General features: G+C 45.0%; 1 protein-coding gene and 1 long non-coding RNA gene across 5 annotated transcripts in view; both read left to right on the forward strand.

Annotated features, from left to right (window-relative positions):
• The first annotated feature begins 52 nt into the window (after positions 1–52).
• LOC124507821 (uncharacterized) lies at positions 53–3709 on the forward strand. The gene is made up of 3 exons (XR_006961144.1): positions 53–124; positions 966–1097; positions 3624–3709. It is a non-coding gene; the product is annotated as an uncharacterized LOC124507821 (long non-coding RNA).
• Positions 3710–10777: 7068 nt separating this feature from the next.
• Positions 10778–12546, forward strand: part of PHF20L1 (PHD finger protein 20 like 1) — an 86457-nt gene continuing 84688 nt past the window's right edge. For 2 of the 4 annotated variants that reach the window (XM_047074203.1, XM_047074202.1), the window contains exon 1: positions 10784–11029. The gene's annotated coding sequence lies outside the window, so the exon portion shown is untranslated. Of the gene's footprint in view, positions 11030–12546 lie in introns of all 4 variants that reach the window. The other 2 variants (XM_047074205.1, XM_047074204.1) reach the window with 2 other exon arrangements.

A 12546-nucleotide genomic window follows, 5' to 3' on the forward strand; every position in this document is an offset into this window, starting at 1 on the left:
AAAAACAGCCTGTGTCACCAGAGACTGAGAAGCAGAATGAGGTCACACTTCCTGTTGGGCTCACATCAGTGGCATTCACGCCCAGGAGGATGGTGAAACCTCCAGTCTTCTGGACCAGCGACAGGTGAGGTGCGGCCCACCGATCAGGCCAGCTGGATACATCATGGTCGCTCGAGGGATGCTTTTCTGAGCTACCTCGTCACACCGAGCTGTAAGAACATAAGAGAAACTTCTGGAGAACCCTTCTCAAACACTTCTTGCTTGTCATCTTCTGGTCCTTTCCAACATGAGTACTGCATAGTTGTGCTCTGTCCAAATCGACTCAGTTTATTGGCGATAATGCACAGATGCTATTAGATTCAGAATTTTATTCCATACCAAGAGCTGGATTTTATGAAAATGTCCGTCGTGGCAATATGTTGATTCACCAAAGGTTGAGCTTTCCAGGAAACTCCCTGGGTGGCATTTTACATTTTATATTTACATTTTAGTTGAGCTCAAAGAATTTCCTGCTGTCGGTGGGTCCCTACAAATCTCTGCTATTGTAAATGAGAAAAAAAAAATACGTTCCAACAATACTGAGGTGCATTGGGTAGTGGAAAGAGTGTGGGTGCAAAGCCCCAGGGGGTCAGCCCGGCAGAAGAGTTAATCTCATTCTTTCTTGGGGTTCTCCCAAGAAAGGGGTCCACCTTTCTCCCTGAGGTGATGCCAAAGGTAGGATCTTCTATAGAACATGCTCCTAGCAACAGAAGCTGTTGGCGGAGTAGTCACGTCGAGTCTTGGTAGAAAGTTTGCAAAGATGACCCTCAAAGCTGGTTGTGTGATCTCTTTCCCTTCAGTGTGGGCTGAAGCGAATAACTTGCTTCTCCTGCATAGATGAGACACAAGTGATGGGTTGGCACTCCCACGATGAGGTTACAAAAGACTGCGGCTTCTGTCTTGTTGGCCTCTCCATTACCTTCTAGGCTCACACGCTTTGAAGAAGCAAGCTGCCATGTTGGAAAAGCACACAAGACCAGAATCTGAGGGGTTATCTGAGATGCCAGTGAAGGACTGAAGCCCTCAGTCCGATGGCTGGGAATCCACTCAACCGCCACGTGAGTGCCTCAGAAGTAGATCTTTCTCCAGCTGAGCCCTGCCATGACTACGGCCCCAGTCAGCCCTTTGATTCCAGCCTTTGAACACCCACAAGCAGAGAAACCAGCTCAGTATTGTCCATACTTCTGACCTGTAGAAACTATGTGATAAAAGATCGTATTTGAAAGCACAAAGCTTGGGGTAACTCCTCACACAGCAATAGATAACTAATACATAGTCCCAACAAATGTGACTTCCTGGGCCATTCGCTGTTCCAGTCTATTTGGTCAGGGTGCCAGCCTTAGAATACAGGCACGTTTATTCGAGGCTGGGGCTGGTCACATCTGCCTACATTTACCAGGTAGCCATTTTGCCCAACGGCAGTTCTGGGAGTCTGGTACCCTCTTTCTTGAAACCCATAGCTCTCCTCCTTCTTGTTCTCTCTCTGTGTCTCTTATTCTTTCTATTTTCATCCTCCTCCTTCCAGCCCTGGCTAATGTTTTCTAGAGGAGGAAGGGGAAAAAAAAAATCCTTCTGACTCCTCAAGACCCTGGGCTCTGCCCAAGTCCACAAGTCCCCTTTCCCAAAAGACTGACGTCAAAAAGACTTTAGTCTATTCTTTTACTGATCTGGAACATATCAGGACACCATTAATGATCACAATCATTGCTAACTTTATGGAGCCCTTACCGGTTCCCAGGCGCTGTTCTCCTTCCTTCACAGATATTATTAGCACATTTAATCCTCATACCAACTCCACGAGGGAGGCTCTGTTATTAACCTCATTTTACAGATGAGAAAACCGAGGCACAGAGAGTTCGATACTTCGCTCAAAGTCACATGGCCGGTAAATGGTGAGCTGGTAGAACTGAGACTACGAGCCTGCCTTCTTAACCTGTGAGCAATAACGATCACATCAAACACGTTTGAGCATTTCCTATGAGGCAGGCACTGTATGAAACACTTCATGTGTGTGATTAAACCTCACCCAGCCCTAGGAAATAAGTACGATTATTACACGCAGGCAGGATGGAAGTTTGGAGGGTTTACCCACACCGTCAAGTGTCAGGGATGGAATTCAAGCCCTGGAGCCCACCCCTTCGCTCCTCTCTCCCCAGGTCCACTTGTCTCCTTGCCGTTCCTTAAATGCCAGACTCGTGCCTGCTCCAGGATCTTGTGCTCATTCTTCTCTCTGCCCAGAATGTCCCCCTGATAGTCACAGGGCGTTCTCTCACCTCCCTTGGCTCTCAGCTCAAGTGTTTTCCGTCACTAACTAAACTGCCCTCCGCACACTCTCCTCACTTCGTTCCCTGCTTTATTCTTCTCCTTAGTACCTTTCACTCTGTCACATACCACAACTTTTATTTTTTGCAGTGATAAATTCATTCCTCAGCCAGACTGTAAGCTTTATGAAGGCAGAGAGTTTTGTCATTTTTCTTCATTCCTGGAGACCCAACATCAAGGATCCTGCCTGCCAAGAAACAGGTTATCCAGAAACATTTGGGGAATCAATAAATAACTGAAGTAAAAGCTAGGTAGAACTGAATTGAGCCCTCTATCCTGCATGCTAGAAAGCAGCACTTTTATTATTTTTTTAATCTATTTTTAGTTTTTTGTTTATTTTGAGAGGGAGAGAGAGAGGCCGAGAGAGGAGACCGAGAATCCCAAGCAGGCTCTGCACTGTTAGTGTGGAGCTGGATGTGGGGATGGAACCCATGAACCACGAGATTCTGGCCTGAGCCGATGTCAAGAGTCAGACGCTTAACCAGTGGAGCCACCCCGGTGTTTTCAAAAGTATGTTATGGGGCGCCTGGGTGTCTCTGTCGGTTAAGCGTCTGACTCCTGATTTCTGTTCGGGTCAGGATCTCAGGATCTCACCTCTCGATCCTGACAGGTGCAGAGCCTACTTGGGATTCTCTCTCCCCTCTCTTTCTGCTACTCCCTCACTCTCCCTCTCTCAAAATAAAATAAATGTAAAAAAAAAAAAAGTATGTTCCCTAGAATGCTCAATTCTCCATTATCAGTGGAGGGTATGTGTGTGGAAGGGGAAAAGTGTAAGCAGTAAATATAAGCCTGCTCTCACCACTAGAAGTCCTACCCAGAGCAACGAGGCAAGAAAAATAAATAAAAGGTATTCAAATCAGAAAGGAAGAAGTAAAATTATCCATTTGCAGATGACATGATCTTATATATAGAACACCCTAAAGACTTAAAAAGAAACTGTTAGAACTCATAAATGAATTCAGTAATGTGGTTTTTTCCTTTTTTTTTTTTTTTTAGCATTTATACAAGATTTCTTGCAGCTAGAATTCCTGTCTCAAAAATGCTCTAGATACGTCCTTACTGTTTGCTAAGCGTTCATATTTGCATTACGGTGGAAATTTATTATTTTTTTTAAGCGAGGACGAGAGAGAGAGAGGCTGAGAAATGGGGGGGTCGGGCAAAGGAGGAGGATGGAGACAGACTGATCAGCTCACAAAAACCCTAAGTAAGAGCTTGCGTTCTTGGTGCAAGAACAGGGTTCTCTTCGTCTCTGTCATCCCCAGCGGCAAACACAAGGCGGATGCAAAGCAAGTCCTCAGAAGATGCGTGTGTTCATGGAGTCACAGAGCATGAAACGACTACCCTCAGAGACGCCAGTGACTGGAAATACGTGTCCCTGTGACTGGTGACAAAGAAACATCAAGAAATACCTGGCATTGGTATATCGATTATAATTTGCAAAACGTGTAAGATTTGTTCTATCGAATTCGATGTTCATCACAACCCTGTGAAGTAGATTTCCAACTCCCATTTCTATGTGAGGAAAGGAGCACCAGAGAAGGGTCTGGTTCCCAAACACTCTGGTAAAAGTGTCAGGTTTACCTTAACGACTCCTGGTTTTATTCCAAACCCCTTGGCTCTAGAATGCTTCATCATCTTAAATTGCTATAAAAAAAAAAATCATGGCAAGAAATGAGTTAACGCATGGATTTCCTTTAAACGTATATGGTCTCCTATGATCTTCCTGATACCCGTAGTTCTAAAAAAGAAAAGAAAGAAAACCGAAGGGTGTTTACTCTGATCCTGAGGAAACGAACTCTGTTGAATGTTTTGCAAAAATACAAAAGAGGAAGTAATCCAATACCTGACCACAACGCGGTGTGGCTGCAATATTTTTTTAGCGAGGCAAGCCAGTCAACTGTGGCCATGCTTGTACAAGCAAGTTCTCTGCCCCTCCCCCAGAGGGGAACCTTTTCATCTGCGGGTCAGGCGTTTACTTTGGAGACGGTGGCATTGTGTTCGGGTCCCGACCAAGAGAGCAGACGCTTAGACCAATGGCCAAGGGACCAGCTAGAGCACATACTCTGACCCTGCACGTTCTTGCTTGCTGACAGTCAACGTTGTAGCCAACCCACCTGTTTGTCTGTTTCACTGCCCAGTTCAGTGCCTCAGGATGGGGAATTAAGCCTATTGATCGTCAGCTCCTGGGGCCTAGCGCTGACTTGGCCCGTATTCCATAAATGCCTGTGGCAAGGAAATGGAAGCGGAATGATATTTTTTACTTGCCAGAGCCTGAATCGAAGCTATAACGAACTAGAAGGCAATGATAATTTTAGAATCTGCACGGGCCTCTTGTTTGAAGCTTACTCCTCCGCAAAGTGTTTTCCAAATGCCGCTTCCTCTCTGCAGTCTTCCTTGATTTGCGGAGTCAGCAGAAGCACACCAAGATATGTCTATTCCAAACCAATGAATATTTAATTGAACGTGAATATTGATACCGGGCTTGGTTGTTTCTATACCCATCGCCCCATCATGGCAAGTTACCTTAGAACTGGATACCTGGTGTTATTTTTCTTCCTGTTCTCTCACTGTGTATTGCCCAGTTCCTAGCACTCGGTAGAATTTCAGTAAAAGATTGTTGGGTGATTACACAAATAAATGAATAAGGGAAGAATGAAAGCATGCCGTCTGCCTTAGCTGAGGATGCCACCGAATTGTAGCTAGCTCCGTTCTCAGGGGTTAAAAGTGTTTGCTGTTTGATTACTATTTACCTGTGTACTTGCTATTTTCTGTTGCCCACCCTCTCCGTTCCCAGTTTTAACCCTCCCCGGCAGTGGGGTGTCTGGGCGGCTCAGTTGGCTAAGCAGCTGACTCTTGATCTTGGCTCAAGTCATGATCTCATGGTTCCTGGGACTGAGCCCCATGTCAGGCTCTGTACTGACAGTGCAGAGCCTGCTTGGGATTCTGTGTCTCCCTCTCTCTCTGCTCCTCTAGCTCCTCAAAAAAAAAAAAAATAAGTAAACTTAGAAAGAAAAACCCCCACAACAATCCCCAGCAATGTGTTTCTACAGTGTAGAGACTGCCTCTAAAAGCAAACACCTAAGGAATCGGGAACGTGAATGCTGAGTCAATCCCTTACCAGATTTGCTTTCCTGGTGTTGCAAACCAGGACAAGCATTGTCAGTTCCATTGCATAGCTGTGGGTTGTAATTTGGAGTTCCAGTCAGTATAAGCCAGTTGAGAGGAGTATTCGTTGCCCTGCTGTCCAACTTCTATTCTCTTTCTTTCAAGTAGTGGCGCTCCAACTTTCTTTAAAGGAACTACTCACCCCCATTTCTCAGTCTATGAGGTTTGGGCCAGTCTCTACTCCCACTTGCCTGGTTGGGGATGGGATCCACCTGATGGCAATCCAAATGACTCCCATGGCCATCACGCTTGGCTCACAGGTGGGCACCTGACTTAATTTAGGCCAACGACAGAGTCACCGCCAGAACTCCTTTTTGTCTCGGGATGTTGTAAGGACAAGGCTGAAGCTGCTGGGGGCCTGGAAGTGATCCTGGGAGTCAAGCTAACCCCCAGGAAGCAGAAGAAAAAGATGTTGTAATTCGATCCCTGGGTTAAACTGCCCCCGAAGGCCTACTGATCCCTTCTTGATTCCACAAATACAAACTTCCTTTATGCTCATACTTGTTTGCATTAAACTTTCTGTCGCATGCAACCAAATGAATCCTAGCGTGACCCAGTTCTGAAACTTCGCGTACGTGAGAATCATTTAGGATGGCTTTGACACTGCAGATTGCTAATCGCCAAACCTATGATGCAGGTTAGGGCCCCAAACTTGCATTTTAACGAAGAGCCCAGGAAGGTCTAATACAGATAATTGGTGGGGCAATGCTCAAAAACACTGATATAGTTAATGGAAGTCGTAACAGTAAACAGCAACCCAAATCAGAGGAAATGCGAAGCATCATAATTCTCCCTGCTTTAGGTAGAATGATTGTATGTCTTACGTGGTCTGGGACTGCCCGGGAATACATTTGTTATTCTGACATAATCATAATAGCGTGCCTTTTTTTTTTTTTTTTAATTTTTTTTTTCAACGTTTATTTATTTTTGGGACAGAGAGAGACAGAGCACGAACGGGGGAGGGGCAGAGAGAGAGGGAGACACAGAATCGGAAACAGGCTCCAGGCTCTGAGCCATCAGCCCAGAGCCCGACGCGGGGCTCGAACTCACGGACCGCGAGATCGTGACCTGGCTGAAGTCGGACGCTTAACCGACTGCGCCACCCAGGCGCCCCGCGTGCCTTTTTTTTAATTACTCTTCTAAGTGTCCAGGCTTGGATGACGAATTTCTGGTCACTCCATTGTTTCAGGACAATCTGCACAGAAAGGACTTCTTTATCATTCAGATCTTTTGCTGCATTTCTAAGCTTTTGCTGAGTGAAACATTTTTTTTTTCTATTTTATGACCTTTACTAGCAGAGGCTGATAGCTCAAAATCATTCCTGCCGAGTCAAAAATTCTTAAAAATCTCAGAAAGCCAGAGGGCTTTTGAGGAGCATATGAACCTCGAGTAAAAGTAAATAAATAAAAAATAAAAATAAAATAAAAATAAAAATAATAAATAAATAAATAAATAAATAAATAAATAAATAAATAAATAAAACAAAGTTTTATTTCAGGGGCGCCTGAGTGGCTCAGTTGGTTAAGCGTCCGACTTCAGCTTAGGTCATGATCTCACCGTTCCTGGGTTCGAGCCCCGCATCAGGCTCCGTGCTGACAGCTCAGAGCCTGGAGCCTGCTTTGGATTCTGTGTCTCCCTCTCTCTCTGCCCTCCCCCACTCGGGCTCTGCCTCTCAAAAATGAATATCTATTGTAACAGTTCAGATCTCTATTCAACTAGTATATTTAAAAAAAAATCAACTTTAGAGAAAAACACACAAAAAAATGGCCTTCTTGTGTTTCATATGTAATCGAAGAATATGTGATATTCAGTAGTAACTTTTTCCCTCCCTTAAAATAGGTATATAGAATTGTCAAATATTCCAGGAAATATAATGGTTTCATATTTATAGTTTTCATGTTGGAGGAATTTAGTTCAGTGATTTCTGCCTAAGGACTGTTGTTTCAAGATAATTTGCTCGCTGCTCGTTTGGTTCCACTCAAACACAGCTGTAAGTTCTTTCTTTCTATATTTGGAGATGAAGTGACTGATGGCTAACATTAACCATCTGGATGAGGGGTGTGCTGGGTGGGAGAGGGGGGTGGGGACATAGCCATGCAGGGCTTCGCTGCATGGCTGGGGAGTCATCTCTAGACTTTCCTACATCTGGGATTCCTGCGCTGATCCTGAACTTTGACTAGGCTAGAAGAGGCATGGCCGGAAGAGGCAATGATCGCCTATATGAATTTTCTTCAGCTTTATCAGACCTAACACCACCTCTGTGAGTTAATATCATGTAACACCCTCTGAACTTTTCTGAAATTGAATTCACAGGTGGTATAATCAAGCTCGACACATTGAAAAAAAAACTTAACACGATGACATAACAGGGACAGAAGAACAAACTTTGTGGAAATAACTTATAATAAAAGAGGAAACTTGGTGGAAATATACGTAAATGTTGAGCCATGATTCGCAAACATAATGAAGTAGTCAAGTGCTAGCATCAAAATTTACATTTACCTTGAATGTAACAACTAAAATGTAGGGTGATATGTGTGTATTCTATCAGTGTCTCAAATACCACGAGTAGCTTTGCATTTGTGGCTTGATTTTTAAAAATGGGATAAGTTCTTGGACATTTTCATAGAAAAGAACAATCTTCCCTCATATTACAAGGTTGCTTCATTCTGGGAAAATTGAGTGTGTTTTAAAACCTTGCAAGGGGTGCCTAGGTGGCTCAGTCAGTTAAGCGTCTGACTTTGGCTTAGGTCATGAGCTTACGGTTCGTGAGTTCGAGCCCCACGTCGGGCTCTGTGCTGACAGCTCGGAGCCCAGAGCCCGCTTCTGATTCTGTGTCTCCTTCTCTCGCTGCTCCTTCCCCACTCATGCTCTTTTTCTCAAAAATAAATAAACATTAAAAAAATAAAAAAAATACCTTGCAAAATACTTTGTGCTTTGGTACAAAACCGAGTTCTAGGCTTAGGCAATTATGAAAAGGGTTTTGACCTACCTGAATGGTCGGAGGGACATTCAAAGTCATGCATGACCTTGGGCAATTCTTCCAGGTATGGGACTGTACTGTGCCTCTTAGGATGTCTAGGCAGCCCTTGTCTGTCCCATTAAATTGCAGTCGTGCCCTACTCCAATCATGTGACAACTAAAAATAAAGTCCCCTCTCCATTTTCAAAGTGTCCTTTAGAGGATGATATTAAGTTCATTGAAAATACTCAGCTGTACAATTCACAAGCCAGGAATCATTTACCTAAGACCTCGTTTCCATTTTTTTTTTCTTTCAAGTTGTGTTATTGGAGCTGTCCCTTAATAAGTCTCAGTTAAAATGGGATAATCATATTTTCAGGGTAGATTGGCAAATTCTCAACAAACAATGGAGAGTGGATAGAATCTATATTATCCTTTATATATGTATTTTATCTAAATTACAAACAATCTCGAATTTTCAGTGATGTCAGCAACAGATATTTCTTTTTCACTTCCTGGCTTGGGGGTCAGCATGGGTTCTGCCAGGGTTCTGTTAGTTAGCTCTAGCCTGAAAGTCAGAAATTTGGTCCCTGGCACTGCCACTGCTGCTGGAGAAAATGTTCCTTATTTTGAACATCACTAGCAGCTTCTCATACACAGAACTCAGTGAGAGTCAAATAAATGTAGCTGAGAATAGCACTTTAACTGGAAGGGGAACAGGGAAGTGAGTTTCTGACATTTTCATCTTACTTAGTGTGAGGTTGACTCTGCCTCCAAAGACTCATAAGGTGAGTGTATCGGTCAGTTTGTGTTAGCTTATGCTGTGTAATGAACAACTCCCAAACTCTCAAAAGCTTAAAACGGCAGATTTTAATTTTTCTCCTTACATTTACATATCATTTGCAGATTAGCAGTGAGTTATGGGCTCATCACGATCTGTCTAGAATCTGGGTGGCTAGAGCAGTCACCATCTCAAATATTGCTTATCACTGTGCCAGAGACAGAAATCTGGGTGAAGTGCCTTTTAAAATTACCAGCTAGCCATGACAAAGCTCACTTTCAATTTCATTTTATTAGCCAAAGCAAACCAAATGGCCACACATAATTCTAAGGAGGGCACGAAGGATAAGCCTGTCATGTATCCAGAAGACTCTGGAAATATATGGCATAATGCATTAATGACAACCATGATGGTAAATTTCCCAAACATGGGTTGGGAGTTCAGATGTTGGGCAACTCCCATACAAGACAAATGTCCACTACAGACTGTCTTATTTATATCTTTTCTACGTATTGCCATGCTCACTCTAGCTCAGTAGCTATTAGTAACACAGTAAGTACTGAATGAATGTCTTTGGAATAAAAGGATGTGAATATAGTTGTTTAAATTACCAAATCTGACTATAATTAAAGCTTAAAGAGATACTTTGCTATTTTAACTCGACACTGTAAAGCATGATAAATATAAGTGTTATTAGTATGCAATGTTGCATTTAGAAAGCTTGAGATCCAGAGTGGTACATTGGGAAGAGAGAGAAAAAAGATTTTCAGCTCAACATCGCTTTGAACGTGTTCACTAGTTGGTTTCCACAGTGGGGAACACTTTCTCCTGTGCCTACTCCAGAGTTTGGTACATGGCAGATATACAATGAAACTAGTTCTGCCATCATTACCTGGGTAGTCTTGGGGAAGTCACATCAACTTAGCCATAGGTTCTTTACCTGCACAACACACACAAGTGTTAATAGCTACCTTTTGTATTGTAAGGATCGCCTATACAATAGAGAGCAATACAATTGGGCGAAAGCAGTTGTCATGTAATGTACTAATAACACAGCACCTGCCACAGAGTGTCCACTCAATAGCTGTTTGTTGACAGGGACAGTAAACATTCGCTCTATTCTTATTGTGGAATGGGGTGGATATCTAAGAAATTGCGTAGTGTAATTACAAAAGTTTGCCCAAGTGCTGGGGTTGAGCTTTGGCAATCTGTTTCTCACCAAATCAACCATGATAATACTCAATGGGCCCTGTCCTCATCTCTCAAAGGTCAACTAACACTTCAGAACTCCTAATTGGCTCCCGGAGCTCGCTTTCCCTCTTTGCCTAATAACTGCCCCTCCCGCTAGCCATCAGCCAACTGCCGCCAAGCCCCGCCTCCCAGGGGTACTCTCCAATCGGAGGCGCGGCCTGGGCCCAACCCTCGCGAGTCACGTGACGCGCCCAGGCCCGCTTCCGGCGCGTCGCGGGCGGCTGACGTCGCTGGGCCCGGCGTCGCGTCAGGGCTGGCCGGCGGTGGCGGCGGCGGCGGCGGAGGCGGCGATGGCAGCGGACACTGAGCGGGCTTGAGGGCTCGGACCTGCTCCCTCCCGCGCGACCTCGGGCCCGACCCGGCGCTGCGGTCCCTGCTCTCTCCCCTCCCGCTTCCTCCCCGGCCGCTGCCTGGGCGGAGGCGGAGGCGGAGGCCCGGGCTGGCCGCCCTGCTCGTGCCCCGGCTCGGCCCCGGACGGCCCGGCTGCTGTGCGGAGAGGAGGCCGAGTCGGTAAGAGGCGGCGGCGGTGGCGGGGGCCTGGAGGCCGCCTGGATCCCGTCTGGCCGCCCGGGACGCCCCCGCGCTGGTGTCTGTCTCAGGCCCGCTCCCCTCTCGAGTCCCTCCCCGTAACTCGCCGCCCCTATTGTCTAGGCGCCGCCGCTCCCTCTCCCCCTCCCTTCCTTCCCCCACTGCCGCGGGCCGGACGGCTGTCAAACCTGGAGGCACCTCCCGCTCTTCGCCAGCGCCGTCTGAGCCCTTCCAGCCCGTCTCTGCCAGCCGCTCCCGCCCCGCGTCAACCCCCCTCCTTCTGTGGCCCCGCGGCCATTCTCTGACCTTTGCTTCACTTTCTCGGTGTTTTATCTTCTTGCGAATTTTCTCTTCCCTCCCAGTTGTCATCTCCTCCAAGTTTAACCATCCAGATAATTTTTTTTTTTTTTACCATTCTTGTTCGCTTTCTTTTCTGTTTATGTTCCTCTCCGTTCTCTCTGTCCCCTTTTCTCTTCTTGCTTCACGTACCCCTTCCCCCCATAGACTGTCTTACTTTGTCTTTTCTTTATTTCCGATACCTCCCCATCCTCCTCTCTCCACCCAAGGAAGAGGAAATCGTGCCTCATCCCAAAGTATCACTGGGAGTTTATAGGTCTTAACAACATCACTTTTATGGGTTCGAGGTTTTGTTGTAGAAAATAGTGTAACTGGTAAACTACCCCATACTGGGTTCTTCTTCTGAAGAACAGTAGAAAAGGTTAGTTAGATTTCTACACAAATAATTTAAGTAACTGCCTTGTATGTTACATACGACCAGCCTTTTAAAAACAATAAATGCTTTTGTCCCTTTTGCACCAAATACCCTCTGACCTAGCTTCCTGTTAACTTTAATGTATTAATCTTTTTTCTTGCCATGGCCAGAGGATAGTCTCCCCTCCCTCCCCAGGAGTATTTAGGTTTGAGTTTACATATTTTTGTGGCAAGTATTGGTGCCATGTTTAACCCTTACCTATTAACAGAGGTCCTTTCAAAGAGGAAAGGACAGTCGGTTTTTATGTTTACTGTTGTTATGTTTTGTCCCTTTTGAATTGTGAGAAAACCATTTTAAAAAACCCAGAAAACAGTTGTGTTTTCTTTTTTAACCTGGAGGAGAGCAGCATCCTATTAGTAATTCTAAATATCACGAAGGTTTTAGGGATCTCTCTTTTCCCCCCAAAATTGTAGGTTTGCGTTCCTGATTACCGTTATGTTTTGGTCTAGCCTATCTCAAAGTGCATCCATATTCCTAAAGTACTAGTTAGTGACAAAGTCTACCTCAGGTGTCCTGGCTGTCCAGTGTGGCCAGAAGGGGAGTAAAGAGCCTACAAGTCAATGATCAAGAGAGGAATAGATAGTCCTTGGTAGTTTGTTGTTTGTCTAAACGTTATGACCACTTTTATTCGTCAGTGTGGGCGCTATGTTGAAATAGAGCAGAAAGAAATTCTTTAGTTAAAAAAACCCATATCATTGTTGCTTATTGAACGTGAAGTGTAAGGAAG

This window comes from Lynx rufus, unplaced genomic scaffold, assembly GCF_022079265.1.
Source record: "Lynx rufus isolate CCGP_SWC_20201006 ecotype Redwood Valley unplaced genomic scaffold, mLynRuf1.p SCAF_12, whole genome shotgun sequence".
In the NCBI taxonomy this organism is placed as follows: Eukaryota; Metazoa; Chordata; class Mammalia; order Carnivora; family Felidae; genus Lynx; species Lynx rufus.